This window comes from Tenrec ecaudatus, chromosome 7 (assembly GCF_050624435.1).
Source record: "Tenrec ecaudatus isolate mTenEca1 chromosome 7, mTenEca1.hap1, whole genome shotgun sequence".
Classification (NCBI taxonomy): Eukaryota; Metazoa; Chordata; class Mammalia; order Afrosoricida; family Tenrecidae; genus Tenrec; species Tenrec ecaudatus.
Window position 1 is genome coordinate 153009794 of NC_134536.1, and position 27915 is coordinate 153037708.

Here is a 27915-nt window from a genome sequence, read left to right on the forward strand (position 1 = left end):
ACTCGACAAAATGCTAAAATTATAGAACGATATCGCATGAAAGTATTATTTTGCTGAAATGATCCAATAACAGTTGCAGCAGTACATTGACAAGGAGCTCCCAGAAGTTCAGGCTGGATTCAGTAGAGTACGTGGAACAAGAGATATTGCTGATGTCAGATGGATTTTTCTTGAAAGTAGAGAAGTGTTATTGACCATGCCAAGGCATTTGACTGTCTGGATCATAACAAACTATGGATTGCCTTGAGAAGAATGGGAATTCCAGAACATTTTATTATGCTCATGCGAAATTTGTATATGGATCAAGAGGCAGTTATGCAAACAGAACAAGGGAATACTGCATGGTTTAAAATTAGGAAAGGGTTGTAGCGCTCATTATACTTATTCAATCAGTATGCTGAGCAAATCATCAGAGAAACTGGATTATATGAAGCAGAATGTGGAATGAGGTTTGGATGATTTTATTAATAATCTGCAGTACACAGATGACACAACATTGCTTTCTGAAAATGAGGATTTTAAGCATTTGCTGATGAAGATCAAGAATTGCAACTTTCAGTATGGATTATGACTCAATGTTAAGAAAACGAAAATTCTTACAACTAGACCAATAAAGAGGTAACATCATGATAAATGGAGACAATGTTGAAGTCAAGGATTTTGTCTTGTTTGGATCCACAATCAATGCTCATGGAAGCAGCAGTCAGGAGATCCAAAGATATGCTGCATTGGGTGAATCTGCTGCATAAGATATCTTTTATTGAAAAGCCAGAATGTTACTTTGTGAACTAAGGTGTGCCTGAGTCAATCTAGGGTATTTTCAATGGTCTCGTATGCATGCGAAAGTCAGATCTTGACTAAGGAAGAACAAAGAAGAGTTGATGTGTTTGCGGTGCTAGCAAAAGATACTGAAAACGCCAAGAACTACTTATAGGTACAACAATTCTGTCTTGGGAGACATACAGCCAGGGTGCTCCTTATAAACGAGGTTGACAAGACTTCATCTCACATACCTGCAGGAGAGACCATTCCCTATAGAAGGACATCATGCGTTGTAAAATGAGGGCATGCTTTGAAAAAGAGGAAGGGCTGGCCGATTCCCTTTGAACGCTGGGTCCCAGCAGCGGCTGGGCAGTGGAGGAAGACCTAGCATGAGCTAGCAAATAAACTCCTTTTGCCGCTTTTGCATCTCAACTAATTGTGATTATTGTGTGCGCCCAAGGTAAGCTCGCCTTCCTTCCCCGAATCTAGTATTTGGGGACTTGTCCGGGATTGGGGATTGAGGGCACGGGCCCTGCCACGGATGCACGGACCGACCTTGAGGTAGGAGGTTTTTTTTAAATATGTTTTTTCTTTTCTAAAATTCTGTCTGGACACGTCTATGGGTGGCGCCGTTAATTGGGAGCAGAGTACGACCGAGGCGGAAGCGCCACAGCCGTCACTGGTCGGGTTCAGAGTGGGAGACGTCCTGTTCTCCTGGCATGTTCCGGTTAGAGTCCGGACCTTATCGTGATCCAGCACTTTTTGCCAGAAGCCATGTGGAGACCCCTCCATTCTTGAGATGGTTTCCACTGACTTGGCTTTTGCCCTCCTTTGGGTCTCATTTCATCTCTTCTGTGAGATGGTAGAAGATTTTGGGATTGTTGGTGCACATAGTACAATGTTGGAGCTGTGAGCTTTGGCAGCTCTGGGGAGGTATGTTTTCTGGATGCGCACTGAACATTTAATTAAACTTCTCTTCATACACGAGTTTCTGTGGATTTGTTTCTCTATAGTTCCAAACTATCACACTCATGTAGCTCTGCGAACCTCCCTTCACTCATGTCTTTAGCTATATCACTTCCTTGACCTCCACATTTTCCCCTACCCACAATATTGCCAGGGGAGGATACTTGACATGCGTTGAAACGCTTTATTGGGAAAAGTAGCTGTTTCATCACAACTTTCCATGAGAAATGGCCTTTATTTCCCTACCATTGTGATTCAAGCAGTTTCAAATATCTCAGCTCCAAATGTATCTCCAGGAAATTCAGGAATATAAAGGAAGAGGCAATTCTTCTGGTGTTTTGCCTGCCTCTGGTAAATGTGGCCTCAAACAGTTGTACTTTTCTCAGCTCAACCCTTAGCTTATCCACTTGCTTGGATGTGAAGGAAAACAGAAAATCCTGCATTTCATGGACTGCCCTTCTGTGTTGCCTCACCCAGAGTTACGTTTGTCATTTCTAGAGTGCTTCCAGCAACTGTGTTTTCTTTGGTCAACAAGCATTCTCATTTCCCACAGTCAGTAGTTTATGGGAAACTTTGAATCCTGTAGGTTCCCGTATGTAATAATTACATTAAACAATGGGGCTTTATGTATCTTCCTGTTTGTCACAACAGGTTATGCTCATTGACATTGTTAGCTTATCAACCCAAATGGCCAATAAGCACAGGTGGTGTTATTGAAGGGCGGAAGGATACATGTCTTTGTCAGCTTAGCTTTTCAGGTTCTCGGGTATCTTGCTTTTTGAAAGTGAGTCCAGGGTGAAGATGCCTTAGCCTGTTAACGGCTACTGCTTCCAAGGCTCCCGTACACCAAGACATCTCGGAGCAGAAGCCACAATGTCTGACCGTGAGACAGCTTTGGGTTCTCGACAGCTATATGGAGACGCCCGATCAAATCTAAGATTATTTCCCTTTCACTGACGGTTTTTCCCAGCAGTCAGCCTCATTCCATCTCTTTTTTGAGATGGTGGAGGACGTTTTGGATTCGGGAGGGGCATATGGGATAATGTTGGGCTAATGAGATTGAGCAGCTCTGGTAGGGACATTTTCTTGATGTGCCCTTAACATTTAATTACAACTCTCATTTATACACGTGTGTCTGTGGATTTATTCGTCTAAAGTTCACAGAATAACACATTCCCGTAGCTGGGTGAACCTCCCTTCAGTCATGTCTTTAGCCATTTTTACTTCCTTGAGCTCCACATTTTTCCTACCCACAACATTGCCAGGTGAGGATACTTGACTTCGTTTAAAACACTTTAAAGATAAAGGCAGGTGTTTCACCACATCTTTTCCAATAGGAAATGCTTTTACATCAGTTCAGTGGTGCTTCAAGCACTTTAAAAAAAGAAAAAGAGGAAGGCCCTCAATGATATGGATTGATAAAGTGGCTGCAACAATGGGCTCAAGCATAGGAACAATTTTGAGACTCGGAGAGCAGGACCGTGCAGTGTATAGGCTTGTTGTTATGGGTCAGACCTGATCTAAAGGCACTAACAACAAGAACTATTTCAATATTGAAATATTTCATACTAAAGGAATTTTTTAGAAATTCCTCATGCAACCATGCGTATGAAAAGTCTCAAACAGATTTACTATCAGACAGAGAACATTGTAAACTTGATTATGCTAGATTGAACTTGATACTTGGGTCAGCTGACCTCTCTCTTAACCCAACTTAAATTTGTTCTTGGCTCAAGTATTTCTTGCTTTTTCCATACAAAAATTTCTTGCCTGGCTTTTTAAATATTGATGGTGGTCTTGTCTTTCTTACTCATTATTTGTATTCTTACCTTTATATTATTGTCAACCTTTATCACTTTTTTGGGGTTCCTAATTGTTTCTATTGGGTTGCCCAGTTTGTGAAACACAGAGGAGTAGATGCATAGAGATAATACCTGTTGCACAGGTTTATAGGGGATGTGGGAGTGGGGGTGCAATGATTTGCAGGGAGGGTGAAGGTGTTTGGGAACAATGGATGCTGGAGTGGGGCGGGAGCACTAAAACCAGTTGTGATTATGTGATTATGATTATACAACCCATTTTATAAAGGATGTAACCATGGAAGTGTATGATGTGTTCATACTATGTCTAGAAAAACACAATAGGAAAAGGAAAGAAACCAGACTTGACCAGTGGTTCCCACAGGTGAAGGGGAAAGAATTGTTGTGTAGGGGGTACTGAGTTTCTGTCCATAGTGGTATAATAATTTGGAAAAGGATATCAATAATGGTTGTACAACATGAAGAGCATGATCAATGACGCTGAATTGTACAAATAGAGGTTGTGGAATAGGAAAATGTTCTGTTGTGTATATATTTTTTGCCACAATTAGAAAAAAATTACATGAATAACAATGAGAAATAAAATATTCTAGAATTGAATATGGTGACAATTGTACAACTCTTCTTGGTATGACTGAATTTTTGAATTGTTTGACATGTGGATGAAGTGCTAATAAAACTGATATTAAAGAAAACCATGCCTATGTAACATTATCCCAAAGAGCTAATTGTTAGTATTAGTTGGCCATTTCCTGTAGATTTTAAGTACATATGTAAATATGTATTTTAACATAAATTTCTTTCCATTTGAATATTTAAAACCTATCTTAGCTTTTTAATGGGCACAATATATTTCAATATAGGATTATATTTTACCAATTAATTTTGGACATATGAATCGGTTCCATTTGCTTAAAACTCTATAAAAATAATTCTTAGAAAAATATCTCCATGAGGTGGTAAAGTAATAAAAATTTCTTAGACAAAGTAAAAATACCTTGAGAAAATGAATCACTGGGCTTGAGGGCACAGGACCATAGTCTTGGGACCCAAAACAGAATGTCATAAAAGTGTTTACTTGTATTATATGATTATGCAAAGACTGTGTGGATCATAGTAAACGATAGAATTTATGAATAATTTGTTTAAATGTTTCAACATGCTGATGAAGCACTGGAAGGAAATTTGAAAGACATGTAATTATCAACTGACCGGAAGAGATCCATATGTGAACCCATCCCAAATAAAAATGCCCTAAATGAAAAGTGCAAATTACAGAACGTCATTAATAGCATTGTCATTAATAGCATTGTCATTAATAGCCTGGAGAGAGGGAGCGGGTGTCCTATTAAGAGCAGCTGCCCCAGCCACAACCTGGATAATAGCAGCAGCTGCCACCCATGAGTGGGCCCTCAGGGAGGAGGAGGCAAAAAGATGGCGGATGACAGGACCGTGGAGATCTGGAAGATCAAGAAGCTCTTCAAGAGCTTGGAGGCAGCCTGTGGCAATGGCACAAGCATGATAACATTCGTTGATCATTCCTTCCAAAGATCAGATGTGGGGAGAGGAGGATCCCTAACAAATCATCACAGGTCCGGTAGGCGCAATTGTACAGCGATAATAAGTAAAGATTGTAATAAAGTCATAGAGAGCATGAGAGGCAGAGGAGAGATTGGAATAATGGAGTCAGTCACAATTCATGGTAGCATGCTCACCTCAGTCCCGCTTGGTGGTCCTCATGGGGGGTGCCCGGCTGTGAGAGCAAGAGAGAGCCCCTGGGTCCGAGAACAGGAGGGAGCCTCAACTTCATTGCTAACCAAGGGTTATATCTCCTTAGGGGGACAGGATTACAGGTATCCATATGTCACAGGAAGGGGCAGTACAATAGGCATACACATCGTAGGGAGGGGATGCATACGCGTGACAGGAAGGGGATGAGCTAGGGGTGTGGCCATAGAAATGGGAGGCAGTAGGAGTATACATGTGACAAGATGGGCAAACCCTAGATTCATGATGGCTTTACCTCTCTGGTGGTAAAGCCCCTCTGGTGTCTCCTACAAGGAAACAGACAACTACTATCCTTATCAGAAGGGAGTGGGCCCTATTTGTTTTGGGATAAACAGTGGTGTCTGCTTGCTCTAGATGGCTGATAACCCTTAGGGAGAATAACTCTGACCTACTTCTGATGACCTCCAAGTGTATAGTCATTCGCAAGCAGCTAAGTTTGGCATATATTTGGGGGAGACAACTTGGGAGAAATCCCTGTTTCCCACAACCAGATATCATGAGTGGCAAAAATGTTAGCAGATGACTGGAACCACATCTAATATTAAATCATGACTAAACCGCCTTTCCACCCTGGGAGCCATTACATCTGTACAACAAAGAGTCAAACTTCATAACGAAGTACCTCCGCATGGTCTTGTTTACTGTGGAATAATTCCAAGAGAAGGAGGAGAAGAAAAGTAAGTCAACATGGACTTTGAGCCGTTCCAACCAATTAATACACGTCATTGTATTTGTGTGACAAATTCCACGCAGTGCTACTTTCAGATGATAGCAAGCTTGATTTCATTGTAATAGATGGAGTGGTGTCCTTTTTGGCACACTGCAAGAGAAGACCTGCACAATTTCACTGTGAATCTTCCCTTGGATGCCAATTTGCTTTGCGTTTTGCCCATTTAAGAATGTAAAAACGACAGAATTATGCTTGGAAAGTAGCCAAGTCTGCTGTGCAGCTATTTATTTTGGGGACAAAGTGAATGTGGCTGGTAGGTTTTAGCTGGATCAGCTGACTTTAAAACTGAAATAAGCCAATTGGATATATTTGATCAGAAGTTGCAATCAAAAGTTTCAAAATTAGTTGACATCTCCAATGGTGGTGAAAATGGATTCAACCAAGCTATTGGATTATCTACTGAAATCCTCGCCAACGTGAAGATCATTCAAGAGAAGCAATTAACAGGAAAATACTGTTAGGTAGCTTAGCCTAGGTAATTGGGAAGTCCATTTACACATGCCCAGGAGAGCCAGCAAAGGACAAAGCTGAATTTTCCCGCCGGTGGGCTCGGATGGGCATTACAACTGGAGCAGCCCCCCTGGGCCAGGTGACTGTAATTCAGTCAATGGGATCAACCCCGGGTCGTTCACCATGCCTCCCCTGGGAACCCTTGAAAAAGCAGGGACCGAGAGGGAGAGGGGTCTTGCTTGGGTGGTCTGGTCGTCTTCGTCTTCGTGGGAGGAGAGAGATCGTTGCGTGACCTGGGGCAGTCTCTGCCAGGCCGCATGGTCAAAGGAATCCTATGGGTGCCGCGTAAAACCTGAAACTTCTTTTAACTCTCATTAAATTCACTTAGATCACGAGCCTGGCTTCGGCATGAAATCTTTCTCGCGCGGAGCCAAGGACCAAGGCTGAAATCTAGTCCTGGAGAGAGAGACCTAACACTACTTTAACTGCTGTAAACCTTCCAAAGTTAGTAAACATGATATCATACTGGTTTGTTTCTTATTTTGAGTGGAGAAAAATTAAATTGCTGCATTTCACAGTGACTCACTTACATGGCATCCTCAGCTTAGACTGCATAAGAAGAAAGATATGTTGGGGGGGGGGGGAATAGCGCATGCAAATAAAATTTTGCTAACTATTATCCAACAGCAGTTGCAGTTGGTGCTTCTTGAGGCTCAGGCTAGATTCCAAAGAAAACATGGACCAAAGGAATATCATTGCTGATATCAGATGGATGTTGGCTCATTGTGTCTTAATGACTGTGTGGATCATACAAACCACAGATAGCCTTGAGAAGAATGGGAATTCCAGAATACTTCATTGTGCTCATGCAGAACCTGTACTCGGATCAAGAGGCAGTTGTGCAAACAGAACAAAGGAATACTACATGGTTTAAATTCAGTAAGGTGTGCTCATGTCACCGTTATATCCTCTCACCATACTTACTCAATCTGTATGCTGAGCAAATCGTGAGATAAACTGGATTATACGAAGAAGAATGTGGCATCAGATGAGTAAATACGGAAGTTGTCAAGGATTTTGCCTTGCTTGGATGCACAGTCAATGCTCAGGGAAACAGCAGTCAAGAGAGCAAACAATGCATTGGGTAAATCTACTGCCCAAGATTTCTTTAGCGTGTTGGAAGGCAGAAAGGCTACTTTGAGGACTAAGGTGTGGCTAGGCCAGCCCATGGTATTTTCAATGACCTCATATGCACGTGAAAGCTGGACAATGATTAAGGAAAAACGGAGAACTAATGCATTTGAGTTATGGAGCTGGTGAAGAATTTTGAATGTACCATGAACTGTCAAAAGAACCACAAATCTGTCTTTAGAAGAAGTATAGCCAGAATGCTGTACTTAAAGGCAAGAATGGCGAGACTTAGTTTCACGCACTCTGGACCTTTTATCAGGAAAGACCCTTCCCTGGAGAAGGACATCATGTTTGGTAAAGTAGAGGGGCAGTGAAGGAGAGAAAGGCCCTCAACAATATGGATTGACATAGTGGCTACATCTATGGGCTCAAGTATAGGATCAAGTGAGGATCATGCAGTGTTTCATTCTGTTGTGCATAAGATCACTATGAGTGACCATAGTTTGAACCAACTTGAAGGCACCAACACTACACATAGAAAATGTTCTATGTCCTATTTCAACATAGTGACTAGGGGTTTAATAGTTTATGAGTGGAAATCTAAAGTGCAATTAGCCCCCTCCCCCTCTCTCTGACTAGAACAGTGGTTCTCAACCTGTGGGTCTCAACCCCTTAGGGGACTGAACGACCGACCCTTTCACAGGGGTTGCCTGATTCATAACAGTAGCAAAATTACAGTTATGAAGTAGCAACAAAAATAATTTTATGGTTGGGGGTCGCCAAACCATGAATAGCTGTATTAAAGGGTCGTGGCATTAGGAAGGCTGAGAACCACTGGGCCAGAGGAAAGAAGAGGGATGACAATTGGAAACACCTGGAAACAATTAGTTCAACGGACTATATATAAGAGCCCACATCAATAACACTCTCCATGTCCCTGAGACTAGAACTAGGTGATGCTTGACTACCACTACCAACTTCTCTGAAAGGCATTGCATTACAAGGTCCTGGGTAGAGTGCCAGACAGATCAGCAACAAAATTCAGAGTGACCAGGCTTGCGAATGGAATAGAGACTGATAGAGCCCCAGAGTTTATAGTCCTTAGTCCCCCTCCAAGTCTGGGATTGATTTTCAGGCAAATAATAGGTCTGTAAAGGGGGGAAAAACCCACTAACAATAACATCAAAAAGGTAGCTTCTACCCAAGGACAAAGTTAAGAAGGGCTAGCAAATAATGAGGAATGTAAACAGGAAGCATTGTGAGGAAATGGGATAATGATGTTATACTGAGGTGATGGCAATGAATGAGATGAACTATGATGTGTATGAATTGGTGAATGTATAAAAGCGATGATGTGTTCACAGACCTTCACCCAATTCACAATAAAATGTGTGTGTGTGTGTGTGTGTGTGTGTGTGAGAGAGAGAGAGAGAGAGAGAGAGAGAGAGAGAGATCTTAAATGACTGGCATCTACTATATTTTAGTTATTAAAATTAGTAACTTTTTAAAATCTGATAGTCCTTGAGTTTCTTTGATGTTAAGTAAAGATAAACACCCTTCTTTAAATTTCAGGTAATCTATTTGACTTATATTTATATTGTGTAGATTGTTTATTTTCTTATTGATTTATAGAAACTACATATTACAAATACCAGCCCTTGATCTGTCATAGTAATATAAACTCCAGCTAGTTCCTTAATTTTTTGGTCTTTGTTTATAGTATGATTTTTCTATAGAGAAATTTTTGTATTTCTATTACTTAAGTCAAATTTGAGTTTTCCTTTCATGACATATGAGTTTGATATGGTTTTTAAAGCAACTTAGTAGATTTTGTAGATTTGGTGTGCATTTCTTTTTATCTTTGTAGATAATTTAGCCAGGATCTATTTCTGAATATACTACAAATAATCTAGTTTCCCCACTAAAAGTAGACACTAGTATTACATTAAAATAAAAGCTGGAAATTTTCCTCTACCTGCTCCATTTACCTAGATATTCTTACTAATTAAAAAAGAAGTTACTGCCATTCAATGAATTCTAACTCATAGTGAACCCATTTGGGTTTTCAAGACCTTTTGATAGTCATTTGCATAATGTGATTGAATGATAGAATGGTATGATGTCTAGAGTAGCTCCTAGTAAAATGGTTTGGGAAAAAATTAAAGAAATAAAAAGCTTGTATATGTAGAGTATGCTAGTTGTTAGGGGTGTTTTTGATCAGGTAAGAAAAACTAGCTTAAAGATATTTCATAAATCGCTTGCTGAAAGACTGGCGATCACGTGGGTTCTGGATATGGCTTGAATCAGAAGTTCAGTAATCTCACACTCAGTCCTTTATCCTTGGGTTGACTCTTTAGCGTCTAAGATAATTTCTAGCAATTTCCAGTGCCTACGAGCTGTCTCATTCATTCCAAGATGAAGAGAACGCGTTCTTTTAATTGCTCACTCAGCAGAGAGAGGGAGATTCTCCCCAAATTTTTATCTTGCCTTTTCAAGTCACTGTGGCCAGGAATACTTTTTCTTTAGATTAAGCTAGTCGGAACCTACTCTGGAGCTGGGGGACTGGGGCACTTCCCCGAAGTACCTGAGATGCACAGAGGAAAAGGTGAGCATCCAAACAAAAATTGGAATAGAATGAGCAAAAAGGGGGAATGGAAAGTAAGTGCTCAAATGAGCAAAGTGCACCACACAGAGGTTAAGAACTGTAAAGGCAGGCAATTAGTAATATCCCTCTTTTACAGATGGAAAATGAAAATTCAGGAGGGTTGCCCTTGGTCACTCAGGTTGGAAGTGACAATTCTCAAATGCAAGTCCTTCCCCCCCCCAATCATTTTATTGGGGGCTCGTACAACTCTTATCACAATCCACACATCCATAGTGTCAAGCACATTTGTTGTCATCATCATTCTAAAAACATTTTCTTTCTACTTGAGCCCTTGGTATCAGCTCATTTTTCCCTCCCTCCCTCACCTTCCCTCCCTAATGAACCCTTGAGAATTTATAAATTATTATTTTTTTGTCTCTTACACTGATCAATGTCTCCCTTTACCCACTTTTCTGTTGTCCGTCCCCCAGGGAAGGGGTTATATGTAGATCATTGTGATCATTTTCCCCTTTGTCCCCCCACCTTTCCCTGACTCTCCTGGTATCACTACTCATTATTGGTCCTGGGGGGTTCATCTGTCCTGGATTCCCTGTGTTTCCAGCTCTTATCTATACCAATGACATGCTCCGGTCTAGCTGGATTTGTAAGGTAGAATTGGGATCATAATAGTTGGGGGGAAGTAAGCATTAAAGAACTAGATGAAAGTTGTATGTTTCATTGGTGTTATACTGCATCCTGGACTGACTCATCCCCTCCCCACAACCCTTCTGTAAGGGGATGTCCAGTTGTCTACAGCTGGATTTTGGGTCTCCACTCCACACTTCCCCTCATTCACAATGATATGATTGTTTTTGTCCTGGGTCTTTGATGCCTGATACCTCATCTCATCGATACCTCATGATCACACAGGCTGGTGTGCTTCTTCCATATTGGCTTTGTTGCTTCTCAGACAGATAGCTGCTTGTTTATCTTCAAGCCTTTAAGACCCCAGATACTATGTATTTTGATAGTCAGGCACCATCAGCTTTCTTCACTACATTTGCTTACGCACCCACTTTGTCTCCAGCAATCGTGTCAAGAAGGTGAGCATCATAGAATACCAGTTTAATAGAACAAAATATTCCTGCATTGAGGGAGTTCTTGAGTAGCGGCCCAGTGTCCATGTGCTACCTTAATACTAAACCTATAAATGAATGCACATGGATCTATTTCCCCATCATCATATTATAAATATATTTACATATATGCATGCCTATATTTAGACCTCTATAAATTCCCTTTGCCTCCTAGTTCTTTCCTCTATTTCCTTTACTTTCTTCTTTTTCCACTATCATGGTTAGCCTTCATTTGGGTTTCAAGAATTCCTCTGTTACATTGCCCTTGCTCAAGCCCCACCAGACCTCTTATACCCTCTTGCCATCAACAAATACAAGTCTTATGACTCACTTCATCTGCCTTTTCCAGTATGTTAATCTCTGCATCAGCTCATAACTGTTGCTGATTATATGGGATTAAGTCAATTCTGCAAACTCATTTAAGAAAATGAGGACATCTGAATGGAGGTAGTAGTTATTAAACCATAGACTGGTGAGTCCTGAGGGTTTAATGCCCCTAGTGGAGGCAGAACACTATGTGAGATTCCACCATTGTGACTTCAAAAGAACCAGAAGAAAAAGTGCTGGACTGTCTTACTCTTGTTGACCCAAAGGGAAACATGGACAAAGGCTTTTATATTGGTAACATATTTGGGAATGTGGTCATAAGGAGCAGGAGGAAAAGCCAAGAGAAGGAGGAGAAGAGTCGATATAATCTTGGAAGCCGCCCATAGAAGTGACTACTTGCTCTTAGAGAACCTTTTAAAAGCTCTGCAAAATGTATCACCGAACTTTAGGGTGAGGAAAAAAGGCAAAGCATCTACCTAAGAGTGTCCATTCCAATTGGCTGATGGCTGTTTCATAGGCTGTTTAAACAGCCTTGCATTTGTGTGTCCAGAGGTTCCATCTGCCATACCAGCCACTGTTACTTCATGAAAGCCAGGCACTTCAAGGGAGAAGATGCTGTTTGGGGATACACACTCCAGCATAAAGCTGGCTAAGGAGCCCTGGTGGCTTATTGGTTAAGCACTTGGCTGCAATCTGAAAGGTCAGCTGTTTAACATGTTTAATATACACGTAAGGGCCCCTCCCGCCACCCACCCAAATAAAGTGATCTACACAAACCACTCTCTCAATGGTGTCTAGTCTCACCCTACTTCCACCCACTGACTGCAGCAATCTTCCTGAACTACATCCCAAATATTTATCCTTATTTTATCAAGGGATTATTTCCCACTGCTTGTATGCTTTATGTATAAACTGCACATGACATTCCTCATCCTTCACAATTGCCTAACCTGTAGTGAAATAGATGTTCTACCATAATTGGCCCCAGCTCGACTCTAGCCAGTTTAGCTTCCTACCTTTTGATAAGTGGGTCCAGATGATCTCTTTTAAGTGCCTTTGTTAACACTGTTCCTTCTAACAGCCAGGATGGTGAGTACTGTTCCTTCTAACTGTAAGGATGGCAAGCAAAACTTTTCCCAACTGCTACTGCAGGGCACTGACCAATCAGAATGGAGGATGAGCCAACTAGAACTGAGTCAGGTAGAACTGACAATAGGGATTGACTGGGCTCTGACCTTCCCCCACTTCTACTTGCTGAAATTCTACCCCGCCCTCAGAGCTCAACTGACGTCCGTTGTCCCACATGAAGTTTCCCTGGACTGTGAGCACTCCTTTGGGATTAATTACTACTTTGTGCCCAGAATATTATGATTGGGCTCCAAATAGTTCCCCCCCCTTACTATTTCCAAATAGTAGTGAAATAGAATTAAATGATAATGGATTTTTTTTCATGAACTTTCTGAAACTCACTGGTATTAACAAAAGTCATAGGATGTTATAATAGTCTGAAACACCTGCTTTTGGGGGGCAGCATATTCTTTATAAACTTCATATGTTAACAATTTTGTAATACTTTCTAGAGAGTGAATAAAAAACTAGTTTTCAATCTTTCCTATAGGAAAATTGATAAAAATAATTTATTACTAATTTTTAAAGTTTCAGCTTCAGAGCTAGAGAGCTAATAATGACATATTTTTAGAACTTTTGTTAAAAATGGGAAGCTCTCTACTACATTTCTTTCATAAATGAACTATCAAATCTCAGGAGATTTCATGTTTTCTTATACAGTGACAAATAATAAATGCCTGGATTATAATTGCCATTAAATATATTCCTGGAAGCCATTCCAGTTCCAAGATGGCTAACAATCTTTTAACCTTTGCTGTGGCTTGTACACATGGTCTCCCAAATCTTGAACAGTTTCTCATTGAGAGATGGGGTCTGTCTTCTGCTGTTGGGCTGTGACTTAGTTATAGTCAAAAGAATGCTAGAATGAAAAACGTTCATGAAGTTATGATTTTGCACCCTGGTATGCTCACTGTTGGATCCCTACCCAACTGTGTAAGTTTTAATTCCTCTGCAGCAGGTATTCTCTGCAGAAGGCTAGACCACAAGAAGAGGCCATGTGAAAGTGACCCAATTGACAGCTAAGAACTCAGCTGACAGCCATGATCAAAGAAGTTACTTAGTCACAACTGAACCACAGAAATATATATCTCTCAGTTCAAACAAAGTGCATCCCTTTATTCAATTATGAGAACATTTCATTGTGCTCTCTCATGTGGAAAACATGTAAGACCAAGAAGCAGTCCTTGGAATAGAAAAAGGGGATACTGCATGGCTTAAAATCAGGAAAGCTCCGGCTACACCAGAGCATGTGCACTGGTACTGATAAGAGCTTGAACACAGGGAACCCAGGACTGATAAACCCCGAAGGATCAATAATGAGAGTAGCAATACCAGGAGAGTAGGGGGAAGTTGGAGGGAGAAAGGGAAAACTGAGCACAATGATCAAATGACATATAACACCACCAGTCCTGTGTGTGTGTGTGTGTGTGTGTGTGTGTGTGTGTGCAAACAACAGAAAAGTGGGTAAAGGGAGACAGTGGTTGGCGTGAGACGTGAAACATAGTAATAATTTATAAAGTATCAAGGGTTCATGAGGGAGAAGAGGGAGGGTGGGGAAGGGGAAAAAATGAGAAGCTGATACCAAGGGATCAAAGAGAAAGAAAATGTTTCAAAAATGACGATGGCAACATATGTACAAGTGTGCTTGATTCACTGGATGGATGTCTGGATTGTTATAAGAGCTGTAAGATTCCCCAGTAAAACATTTTTTTAATTAGGAAAGGTGTGTGTCAGCGTTGTTTCCTTTCACCATACTTAATCAGTTTGTATGTTGAGCAACCCTGTTGTCAAACCCAGCCTTTGTGCACTTGGAACTAATTTTAATTGGAGCAGAGGTCAAAGTCCAAGGCTCACAGGCTGTATCTGACCCGAAAATGTGCTTTTACTTGGCCTGTGCAGTGTTAAAAAAATTTTCCTACATGTCATTTAAAAACTGGGAGATTTCACATAAGAATCAAGATCTCTTGCTTTTCCTAGAAAACTGGATCTTGTGTCCCCACAGGCCAGAGGAACACAGCTGTTCCCCCTTTATCTCCGGTTGTCCGCTGGTTGCCCACCATCACATTTGTTTGCATGACCTGGCTAATTCATGTAGGCTTTGAACTTGCAACCTCAGAGTTGAAGATGCCAGGGATTGACCCGGACACCTACAGGACAAGACCAAAACCAAAACACCCATCCATCTCTGTATAGTTAATATCAACTCATAGAGACCCTATACAACAGAGTAGAACTACATCATAGGGCTTCAAAATCTATAAATCTATCAAATCAGATATATTTTTCCTGCTGAGGCCTTTCAATTAGCAGCCCTAAGGCTCCCCCAGACTAAGAACTCCCCCCAAAGTAACCCATGCCCACTGCTAGCTAGTTAATTCCAACTCCTAGCAACACAACAGGACAGAGTTGAACTGCTCCATAGGATTTTGGAGACTGTAAATCCTCATAGGTGCAGATAGGCTGATCTTTCTCCCGTGGAATGTCTGCTTAACCTACTGTACCACCAAGGCTCCTTACAGAACAAGACATGAAGTGCTAACGTAGTGGAAGGCTGCCCAGTGCCTGCACATTTGGTAATGGACACAGCATGCGTATCAAGTGCCTAAATGTTAGCCCAAATGACAGGCTTATAGAGCAAAGCAGTAGCATCACGGCTTAGGACCGACCCCAGGCTCCTACCTTTTGGAAATGTGGCCTTTTATTTACATGGTGCATCTAGTAAATGTTTCATCTACTGTAGATTTCATATGAAAATACTGACTTTACAGATGGAATTGTATTCCACATTCCATCCCATGTGATGTAAGTTGTAAACCTCAATGCCTGCGATATAGTACCATTTAACAAGAGGAATTTCTTTGTTGTGTTATGTTAATGAGATATAATCAATCATAATCAATATAGGTTATGTTTTAAGGTAATTACCTTTGAGATATAAACAGAGAAGACTGGCCAATACACATTTTGGTGCCTCTAATGTTAGACTTGTTTCTGAGTATATTTGACCTGCTGGTTCTAAAAAAAAAAAAAAAAAAAAAAAAGCATTGACTTTCCACTATTAGCTCTAGTTTTTGAGACAAAACCAGATTGCTAGTAATTATATATAAATATATTTATAAAGATAGATATATAACACAAGAAATTAACCATTAAATTATATACAGATAGAAAATACAAAGAAATTAACAGTTAAATTATAAAGCAGTGAGATACTAGCAGTCCTTTAAGTCCCGAGAGCCACCTGTTACTAAGTATGTCTATTCCAATGATGCATTCTGGAACTGGGGAAATAACCACAGGATGGGGCCCACAGTGAGGCGTACCTGAGCTAAAACTCCATTGATAACTTGACCTCCATAAGCCCCCACTCTGATTGGTGGGCCTTTGAAACATTTTGGGTGTTACTTCATTATGCTTCTCTATCGAGGAATGTTGGTCTTGTTCCCAAATAAATTTACCAATTTTCTTCTTATTTCTGTTACCATGTTGTTCACTGGATAATTCCGAAGAGGGAAGTACATCTATTTTTCTACAAGTGGAGTCTTTTTAGAATGTTTTTCTGTGCTTTTGGATACTTCTTTGTTGTGCTCTCTTACTACATCACAGTTTTCTTTAATGGTCTCTTTTTCATAATTTTTTGCTACCCCTTCCAAGGTACAGCTCCTCTGTGGTGTAATATATAATATAACATATATATAATATAATATATCACCTCACTCAGCTCACCAACAAAAAACATGTATATTTTAATGTAGTGTTAGCCGGAGACAGAGGAAATGCCCACTGGCTTTATTATGTTGTACCATATAACATGTCCTTTGATTCAAAAATATACTTGAACAGTGCAAATTACATACACCTGGACATTTATCCAAGCATCACTTCACACCACCACTTGTCTGCCAGTTTGTAGCACTGCAGTGGTGTGTGTATGGCTGTGACGCTGGAAGCTATGTCATTGGTATTTCAAGTGCCAGCAGGGTCATCCACGGTGATTAGGTCTCAGCAGAACTTCCAGATAAGAACAGACAAGGAAGTGGCTGCCCACTTCAAAGGAAGTAGCTGTTGATAATCTTAGGCCTAGATTTGAAACATTGCCAGATACTGAAGACAAATGAAAAAAAAAAGCCAAACAGAGTTGCAGATAGTGCCAGGGAATGGGACCCTTGGGTGGTAGGGCACTGGAAGTGTGACTGGGGAGGAGCTGTTTTCTCAGAGTGGAATGGTAGAGGGTCATGTGAATGCAGTAAAGCCTGTGGGAGTGAGCTTCTGCATCTCCATTTCTGATTGGTCATGGCTCGGTGGAAGGAGAAACAGATGCAAAAATCTGCTAATGATCAGAAATTGGAATGTGGGAAGCATGAATGCAGGAAAATTAAAAGCGATCAAAAATGAAAGTGGAATGCATAAATATATCCTAAGCAATAGTGAGCTGGAATGGACTGTTTGGGACTATATGGATCAGAAAATCACATGATTTATGGTACTATCCTGGTAATAACATAATCAGAGGAATGGTGTGGCATTCATTGTCAATAAGGACATTTGAACATCAACCATGAAATACAATGCTGTGTGTGATAGGATTATCTTTATCCATCTTCAAGAAAATCTAAGTAAATAAAACACAACCAATATTCAAATTTATGCACCAACAATGAAAGTTAATGATGAAGGAATTGAAAAATTCTACCAATGATTGTGATAGGCGTTGTACAAGCCCCCAATAAAATAATTTTTTAAAAAAGAAGAAACGGATGGGATGATCAGATATGTTGGCAAAATCCTGCTACAAATTAAACCAAAAAAATGAATTCTACCAATGACTTCAGTCTCAAATGAGCAAACATGCAATCAATATGCAATGATAATTATTGGTGATTAGAATGCAAAGGTTGGAAACTAAGGAAAGAACAGTTGTTGGAAAATATGGACTTGGTGACAGAAAGGAAGCTAGAAATCACAGGACAGAATTTTGCAAGCTAAACTACTTGTTCATAACAAATACCTTTTTTCAACAATACAGAAGGTGACTATATACATGGAATTCTCCAGATGAAATACACAGAAATCAAATTAACCACGTCTGTGAGAAGAGATGGAGAAGCTCAACATCAGCAGCTAAAACCAGGCCAGAGGCTGACTGTGGAACAGACCATCAATTGCTCCTATGTAAGAGCAGGTGAAAACTGAAGAAAACTAAACCAAGTCCACAGGAGCCAAAATACGACATTGAGTATTTGCTGTCTGAATTTTGAGAACCTCTCAAGGAGAAATTTAATGTATTGAACGCTAATGACAAAAGACCCAATGAGCTGTGGGAGGCCATCAAGACCATCATTCATAAAGAAAACAAAAGGTCATTAAAAAGACAAGAAAGAAAACAAAGGTCAAAGTGGGTGTCAGAAGAGACCTGATACTTGCTCTCAATCATGAAGTAGTTAAAGCAAATGGAAGAAAGGATAAAGTCAAAGGGCTCAATGGAAAACTTCAAAGGGCAGCACAAGAAGACCAAGCCAAATATTATAATGAAATGTGTTAAAGACCTTGAGTTACAAAACCAAAAGGAAGAACACTCTCAGCATATCATAAATTGAAAAAACTCAAGAAAAAATTTTAAGGCTCAAGTATCAATCTTGGAAGATTTTATGGGAAAAAATTTTGAATGATACAGAAAGCATCAAGAGAAGATGGAAAGAGACTTACTGTCTCACTCACTCACTCACTCTCTCACTCAATCACTCTCCCACTCACTCACTCACTCGCACTCTCTCACTCACTCTCTCACTCTCCCACTCACTCTCTCACTCTCACTCACTCACTCTCTCACTCACTCACTCACTCACTCACTCACTCACTCATTCTTTCACTCTCTCACTCATTCTCACTCACTCTCTCACTCACTCTCTCACTTACTCTCTCACTCTCCCACTCACTCTCTCACTCACTCACTCTCTCACTCACTCACTCTAACAAAGAAAAAAGAAAAAGAATCCACATGTGACCTCTTCCCTGGGAGAGGGACAGCAGAGAAGGGGGGAAGGGAGACTCCAGATAGGGCAAGATATGACAAAATAACGATGTATAAATTACCAAGGGCACATGAGGGAGGGGGGAATAGGGAAGGAGGGGGAAAAAAAAGAGGACCTGATGCAAGGGGCTTAAGTGGAGAGCAAATGCCTTGAGAATGATTGGGGCAGGGAATGTATGAATGTGCTTTATACAATTGATGTATGTATATGTATGGATTGTGGTAAGAGTTGTATGAGTCCCTAATAAAATGTAAAAGAAGAAAAGAGAAAAAAATGATTAGGGCAAAGACTGTACAGATGTACTTTATACAATTGATGTATGTATATGTATGAACTGTGAAAAGAATTGTATGAGCCCCAATAAATTGTTAAAATAAAAAAAAAATAAAAGAAAAAGAAAGAAAAAAGAGAAGATGGAAAGAATATACAAAGTAACTATACTAAAATGAACTCTACCAAAAAGTTGACGTTCAATCATTTTGAGAGGTGGTGTGGTACTTACATAATTTCATGTCAACTTGATAAATAAGTGTAGGGGTGGAGTCTAGCCTGTCAATCAGGTCACAACCTGATGATGTCTCCTTGTGGGTGTGGCCTTTTCATGAGAATTCTGGGAACCTCCTCTCTTTCTTCCTGGGGGTGGGCCACACTGTCTCTCTGCTTCGTTTCTTGTTGAGGAGTCACATTCACAGAGAGCTGGAGGAGCCACTGGGAGACTCATTCCAGCACTGAGATGCTTCCACTGTCATTGGCTGTACCAGACTTTCCATCCACTGGCCTGTGATCTCCCTGCATTCGGCATCATTGCGTGTGCTGAATGAGGCTAAAGTCAATGGTGCAGAAGGAAGAAGTTGGGTTAAAATTCAGTACTTTATCCCGGAAACACCTTTTTTATCCATTTTAAATTTGTTCTAGTTTTAACTATTTTCTGTTTTTATTTTTAATTGAAGTTTTTCTCTATTATTGTTGTTAGTTTCTTTTTCTTTTTTGTATGTTTTCCTGTATATGTTTGGGAAGAAATGGGGAGCAAATAGCAATAAGTCCCAAGAATAAAAATGTTCTAAAACTGATCGTGGTGATGATTGTACAACTCTCCTTAATATGATTGAACTAATGAATTGTATGATTTGTGAATTATAAACCACTGGTATAATTTTTAAAAGGAAAACAAGCAAAAAGAAGCCTATGGAATTTCCATTCTGTGCTATAGGGTTGCCATGAGTCATAATTGACTGACTGCTAGTGAGTTTGATACAATAGAGATTCAAATGTTCTAAAACATAAAAGAAGTCTGCAGGGTTCAAATACACTTATTAAAATTGAAATGTTCCAGTCCTGTTAAATGATGGCATAACTTCTCCACCCAATACATAGAAAATACTTAAAAGAAAAGTTTGAAGTTTTTTTTATGAAGAAGCTTGGAGTCAAACTTACCTCTGAAACATTTGACATGAATTATCCATTGACTTCTATATATTAAAATGTATTGTGAAGTTTACTGCACAATTTTTAAGAAGAAAAATTTAGGTCTTTGAAGGATTTATGAAAATTGCTATGAAGTCTTAACTGCTCTAAATTGCTCTCACGGCTTGCATATATGGGCCTTTTCAATTTTTCTTATTTTCCACTCTTCTCAAGCTGCATTCTGGCTTTATAGTATACAACTTGTAGTCTCTCTATATATTGCACAGCCTCTCATACGAAAAAGGAAAACCTTACTTTTTCTGTCAACACTTTTACTCCAGGATAGGTGTGTGAGTCTGAGTTGACTAGAGAAACAAAATGCATAGACACTAATATGTGTATAAGAAAGAGCTTTATATAAAAGAGCAATTGTGTATTTAGAAAACATCCCACCTCAGTCCAGATCAACTCCATAAATCCAATATTAGCCCATATGTCTGATATTATTCTATAAATTCCTCTTTAGACTCACACAGCACATGCAATGATGCCAAATTCGGGACGATCACGGGCCAGTGGGTAGAAAATCTTATGGATCCATTGGTGGTGGAAGCATCTCAGCACTGGCATGGGTCTCCACAAAACTCCTCCAGCTCCAGGGCTCTGGCTCCATCGACATAGCTCCATGTGGCTTGTCAACAGGAATACGAAACAGTCTCTGCCCTCCAGTGAGCTATTTATCTCCTTTGCGCCTCCAAATGAGGTCATCAAGCTGCGACCTGACTGACAGGCTAGACTCTACCCTTTCACAAGTTGACTGGAGATTATGTAACTTCCACAGGAGGGATGAGGAGATGCAGAGGGAGAAAGACACATGGGAGAAATCCTGCAAAAGAGAAGCACCAAACCCAATCACAAAGTGGTGTATATGTTTGTAACAGACGGGCTTAACTTTTATGAATGCCTTCTTTACTATGCACATGCTCTGTATGTGCCTCACAGATACCCATACAATCTAAATTACCTCCACGACTGAAAATCTCACCAACAGCAAGAAGTGAGGATCAGCTTTAGAACGGAGGTCACAGCTGTCTGATTCTAAAAGGCCAGGGCATCGTCAGCAACTGCAAACAAAGCCAGATAGAATGTGTTCCTTTAGGACTCGGGAACATGTGTGCCAGTTCTGCTGGGATAGAGGGTCTTGGGCCTTTACGTACATTTTTTTTTTACACAGAAAGAACAAATTATTTTTATTTCAAAAACAAGCGAGAGAAAAAAACAAACATTTAAGATGTGAAAGATTTTATACATACCAAATCATAGTTCCCAAATTTCTACTAGGCACTGAGGCAGTTCAATGACTAATAAGTGCTATTGTCTAAAGTGTTATTAATTGGGAAATACAGAAATTGAGTGGAGGACTGCAAAGACTTGAGTGGGTATCCATGTGATCCAATCTTTTCATTTTACAGGAAAACAGTTCTGAGAATTGCTCAGGTTTACAGAGACAGTAAGCAGCAGAAATTAGGGGAGAATCCACTTTTCTAGACTTGCCATTCACTGCTCTTATTTTTTATTACAGTTTTATTGGCACATAATCCACACATCATACACTTCCAGAGTGGGCCTTTATGTTTTAATTTAATTTAGTTCTCACCTTCTATGACTCCAAGTGTTTGTGGGACAGCCAAATGATTTTGGAGTCAACCAATAAAGCTGGTATGAATCATGAGTCTGTTAGGAATAGAGAAACAGGAAGTGGAGGGGCTGGTGGGTTTCGGTTGTGACATCATCGCCTGTCATCCTGTCCTGTCTTGGAAAAATACAGCCCTCAGACTTTGAGATACTCAGGAGACAGAGCTATTTGGTTGCTTGTCAAAAGTACAATGGACCCGGTAATCTCAAGAGTGAGTAAAGGGTGGCATGCTGGTAGATCGACTGAGTTGCCAAGAACTTCTAGGAGAAATGAAGAAAGAAAAAAATCCTCTCAGTGAAAGTACCAGTAGAAAAACTCTAATCAACAAAAATGTACAAACACAATGTGCTTTTATTTTGTGCTTTTTTTTTTTTTTAAGCAAATGCGGGTCCCTGAAGGTTGTGCAGCTCCTCCTGAAGAAAGCACTACTCCAGGACCATTGGGAATTTAGCCTCAACCACAATAGCTGTTTTTAGAAGGTGAGGATTGGTGGGGAGGGGCAGGGGAGGGGGAGGGTGGTGGCAATGGTGGGTTTAGGGGTTTGTTGGTAAAATAAACAAGAAGGAGGAAGCTGAGGATGAGGCTTTACTCATCACTAAGAGGATGTGATACTTTGGGGTCCTTTTCACAGAGAAAAACACAATTCGGAGAGGTGCAGGCCTGGCCCAAAATCAGACAACAAGGAAACATTGGAGTCACAATTGAACCTCAGATATAAGGTACTTGAAATATGTGCTCTGTGGAAATTCTGTTTTTAATTCTTCACACAGTCATACTATTCAATAGTTCCCAATAGCATCAGTATCATGTTTTATGCAAATAGAGCTTATTTTTTGGTGTTGTTTATTTGTTTTTGTTTGGGGCAGCCTTGGAGTTAGTTTCCTATGCACAGACTGCGCATATGTATGTGTACTGTGATTGGTGTGGATACCTTATTTGTAAAAATAAGTGGTAATAAACAGGGTTGGCACAGGACCAGTGCAGTCAGGTCACATTCAGCGTAGGTCTAGGGGAGGGGCCGTGCCCGAACCGCTGTTTCCTTTTGCAAATAGATTTACTGGGACTCTTGTTGCTGACTCTTTTACATCTTGTCTGTGATTCCTCTGCTCCACAATGACAGAGTTGAGTAGTTGTAACAGAAATACATAAAACTGTAGACATTACTGTCTGATCTGGCCCTTTCGCGAGAGCGTTGACTAATGTTTAAAGCTGGAGAGTTGTGCAAAGAGGAAGTTGCCCTCTCCTCTCAGTCCCCACCGTTTGCTGAAGGCCCAGGGCCCTCTAGCTGCCCATGATATGGATGTTTCACTGCCTCTCTCCTTGCAGAACATAATACTTCATCTCAATGCCACAACTCAGGGCAGGGAAAAGGACAGTTTCACCAGATAAGACATCACAGCCACTGTCTCTGGTCGTAGCTTCCTACAGCCTGTATCTGCCCTACAGGCCAAGTTTTGAATGTGGCTCTGGATCACCTTGTACTTCTCCTTCACATCTCCTTAAGTTCTTCAGACCAAAAATATAAAACCCAAAACAGTTCCCATTGAGTCTGTTCTAACTCATTGCAATTCCATGTGTGTTAGAGTACAGTTGTATTCTATAGGGTATCCAAGGGCTGATTTTTCAGAAATGGATTGCCAAGTTTTTCTTCTGAGGTACCTCTGCATAGACTTGAACCTTGAACCTTCTTGTTAGCAGCTGAGTACTGTATTGACCATTTATACCACCCAGGAACTCTTCTGTGCAGGCAGGGACTTGCAAATTCATTTCAACATTCCTCATACCAGACTATGAGTCAGAATTGACGTGATAGCAGTGAGTGAGTTGAGTGAATAACTTAAAATAACCATTCAGTAATTTTGAATTTTAATTGAAAAATGGATACATGAGTTAAACATTTATATTAAGAAACGAATGTGTGTCTTAAACCTATCCATTGAGACCCTTCTCCATGCACTGCTCTCAGAATAACAGGACAAGACCCAGGCATAATAGTTTCTGGGCAGCTTCAAATTAGGCCCCACTTCAGGAAAAAAAAAGACATGGGTAGCGGGGGAACAGGGCACTAACCCACCCAAGTGGAGGGTGTTGTTTATATCTCCACAGGGAAAGAGAGACCAGATTTTAACCCGGTGCGCCAAGACGTGAATGCAGCATACCAGCATGAAGTGTTGAACCAATAGAGAGTTCTGAGGGGCCAGCCAAAATCTCAGCTATGTGGACAGCACCCCCACCTCTACCCCTTACACCAGAAGAATGTACTTCAGAGAACAGTCCTGAAGCTACAGCTCAAGGAGAGGGACATGTCTGATCAGAGCACACGGAGCAAACGAAGGAGGAAGGAGAATGGAACACATCCTGGCCCACCAAGCCCCAAGGATGATATTCCTGTTCAGAGCAGCCAAAGCACAGAGAGGACCATGGGGCTGGCCCCACCACGAGACATGACTTCCCTCACTGACTCATAGCGCTATGGGGAACAACATTGGAGACACTGTGTGGGAATTGTGCGTGATCTAACCCCACTACACCAGGGTGAAACACTAAGGGCGTGCAACAGAACAGTAAGGGGAGCAGAGCAATGAAGTCTCCGGAGAATATGCAAAATAGCCTGTGGGGCCAGAGCGTGGCACCCCATCAGACTCAACTGGAAAACACTCCTAACGGTTAGCAAACAGACCTAGAACTATTTATAGGCTTTTCTTTTTTTCGGTTGTTTTTTTGTTGCTCTTTTGTTTTCTTTTGCTCTGTCTTGTTTTTGTGCATATTATTAACTCTACATATCTATATAAATAAACAATCTGGAGGAGAAAACAATGGGACTGAGGGTCCTGGGGGTAAATGGGAGAGGAACAGGTGGGGGAAAGGAATGTCAAAACGAATATGCAAGTCCCTGCCTGCACAGAAGAGTTTCTGGGTGGTATAAATGTTAACAAACCCAGGAATAAGGGGACAACAAGTGATCTACAATTGATGGCAAGGAAGGTGTAGGATGCCTGGTAGGGCTTGATCAAGGGCAATGTAACTGAGAAGAAATACTGAAGCCCAAATGAAGGCTCTGATCTAGCCATATTTGTAAGGTAGAATTGGGGTCATGATAGTGGTGGCTGGTGGGGGGGTGTGTGTAGGTGGGTGGAGAGAATTTAAAAACTAGAGGAAAGTTGTATGTTTCATCAGTGCTATATTGCACCCTGACTGGTTTGTGTCCTCCCTGCGACCTTCAGTAAGGGATGCCCAATTGACTACAGATGGGTTTTGGCTCTCCACTCTGCACTCCCCCTCATTCACAATGAATGGTTTTTTGTTCTGGGTCTTTAATGCCTGATACCTGATCCTTTCGACACCTCATGATTGCACAGGCTGGTGTGCTTCTTCCATGTGGGCTTTGTTGCTTCTCAGATAGATAGCTGCTTGTTTCTCTTGAGCCTTACGACTCAAGATGCCATATCTTTTTATAGCTGGGCAACATCAGCTTTCTTCACCACATTTGCTTACACAACCACTTTGTCTTCAGCGATCATGTCGGGAAGGTGAGCATTATTGAATGCCAGGTTGAATAGAACAAAATGTTTTCTTGTGTTGAAGGAGTACTTGAGTGGGAGGCCCAGTGTCCATCTGCTACTCTAATACTAAACCTATAAATATATGCACATAGATCTATTTTTCCATTGTCATATATAAATATATTTACATATATACATGATTATAGTTAGACCTCTATAAATGTCCTTTGTCTCCTAGTTCTTTCCTCTATTTCCTTTAATATTTATTCAACATTTATTTAGTGGGGAGTATATTATGTTTTGGTAAAAATTATGCATACACACATATATACATTTACTCATATATGCCTTTCTTCCTTGTCAAGGGGTTTATTAGATGCATTGAATAGTATCTAAACTTACGGTATTTGGAATCTTCTTTCTTTCTTTTACTACTGTGATTGGATAGCTTTAATCACATATACAAAAATTGAAATAACATGAAATCTCATTCAAAATAATGTCAAAATCATATTTTCTGGCTAACATCTTCCATTTTTTTTCTGGAATCCTTATTATCTCCAGTTTTCTTTTGCAGTTTTCTAAAGAAAACAACTTCTAACATTTCTTTAATAAGGCCTTGTGTCCTTATAAATGTCCTTTCATTGTGCATTATTTGGTTTTAGAAATTTTAGTTTGCTAGTGGAGACCATTGGCTGAACCTTGCAATATTTACCTCATTTCACAGAAATAATTAGGAAAGATGAGCATCTTTTAGCACATTCAAAGAGTCTTGTTGAATTTTCAAGTTGAGGGAACTGACTTCTTTGGGGAGGAAAGGACCAGTGTATATTTCACCATCTATCTAAAGAGTCACCTATGGAAATTGGAGTTTCCCAGTTTCCTCTTTGTAATGGGTCACAATTAATTAACACCAGGACTGTGGGGGGAGTGTGCTAGTTGTCTTGCAGTCCCTTCACTTCTTTACATCATAATGGTAACGCAAATTTTCGGTTTTAAGGGGACAGATGGCCATAGCCACTCTCCACTTCTTGAATGTGAACTCCACCGAGGCAGAATGTGTGTGTGGCTGGCTCCTTCACTGCTGCCTTGCTGTTCCAGAGGAAAGCCAGGTCTGGCTGTTCAGCACATTGGGGCTCCGTCCATAGGCACTTAATAATCTTTGTCAATGAATAAACTGGCTGAAAAGTCACATTCTTTCTATGTTATTTTCTTTCACCCTGATAGTGTTATTGAGAACAGCACTGCTATATTCACTTAACTGGTGTGAAAGCTGAGGTTCAGAGGTTAATTGACACACTGAACTGATCACAGAGTTGGTTCAGTTAGGGAACCAGCAAAATGGTAGTATTCTGACCAGTAAAGTGCAGAGGGTTCACTTGCATACAGTATGGATGGCCATAGGCATCAGGGTGAAGGTGATTTGTGGGGCAGCAGCAGTTTTATATGTAACCAAATACTGAGAATGCACAACCAGAACTTCAGGCATGCAATTGACAGAGAGATGTGGCTTCATTTTATTCTGTGTGGGCAGGTTTTATGAAATAGGGAGGGGCTGCAGAAAGCAGTCTATAAGATATGCCAACCATTTCCCTTACTTTGGTAGGTCAAATACTGGCTCCATACTAGTAGGAGTTCTGGCTTGTGTCTCGTTAGGCAGGCAGGAAGAGGTATGAAGACTCTCCTTGTCAACCACAGGTAGTTTCATGTTTGTTAGTGTATTTGCCATGCCATATAGCTCATTTATGTTTCTGTGTGACTATGTGTGCATTGGTCAGTGTAACATAAGCCAGGTACGTCAAACTCCTGTCCACAGTGGCTAGCTTGATACATAAATATCAAAGCGGGACTCACTGGCTACTACCCTGTTTCCCCTAAATTAAGACAGTGTCTTATATTAATTTTTGCTCCTAGAGATATGCTAGGTCTTATTTTCAGGGGATATCTTATTTTCCATGAAGAAGAATATGGTACACATTTATTATTGAACACACAAAAAAAGGAAATTTATTACCTGTATACAGTACGGTAGTAGTTGTCATCACAAACCAGCATAACCAGACAAACTGAATCCTAGAGTATCAACAATTTCTTGTTACTACCATTATTTCCATATACAACAATCTATGGTACATTTACTCATTTATTCAATGACAGTCATGTCATCATCTTCTGGAACATCGTAACAATCCAAACCCTAAATTTTCGGGGGGATGCCTTATATTTCAGCGAGAGGCAAAACTGTAAGTAGGTCTTATTTTCGGGGATGTCTTACTTTTGGGGAAATAGGGTAGCTTCATAATCATTGAAATGAGCTGAAATATGTTAAAACTTAAGACTCTCAGGTCTCACCGCAGAACTGGCAAATCAGACTCTTTGGATTTGGATTCTGGGAAAACGGGTTTGTTAAGCAAGGTCTCCAGATTGGTTCTTATTATGCTAAAAGATAAGAACTACC

At 40.5% G+C, this 27915-nt stretch overlaps 1 long non-coding RNA gene and 1 pseudogene across 1 annotated transcript in view; both read left to right on the top strand.

The window, feature by feature from the left end:
* The window catches only part of LOC142453692 (uncharacterized), a 157169-nt gene extending 131279 nt beyond the window's left edge, over window positions 1-25890 (top strand). The window contains exons 3-5 of the long non-coding RNA XR_012785404.1: window positions 22334-22433; window positions 22586-22673; window positions 24061-25890. This is a non-coding gene — a long non-coding RNA (uncharacterized LOC142453692). The remainder of the gene's footprint in view (window positions 1-22333; window positions 22434-22585; window positions 22674-24060) is intronic.
* Window positions 4983-6527, top strand: LOC142453112 (eukaryotic peptide chain release factor subunit 1 pseudogene; annotated as a pseudogene).
* Window positions 25891-27915: the final 2025 nt, after the last annotated feature.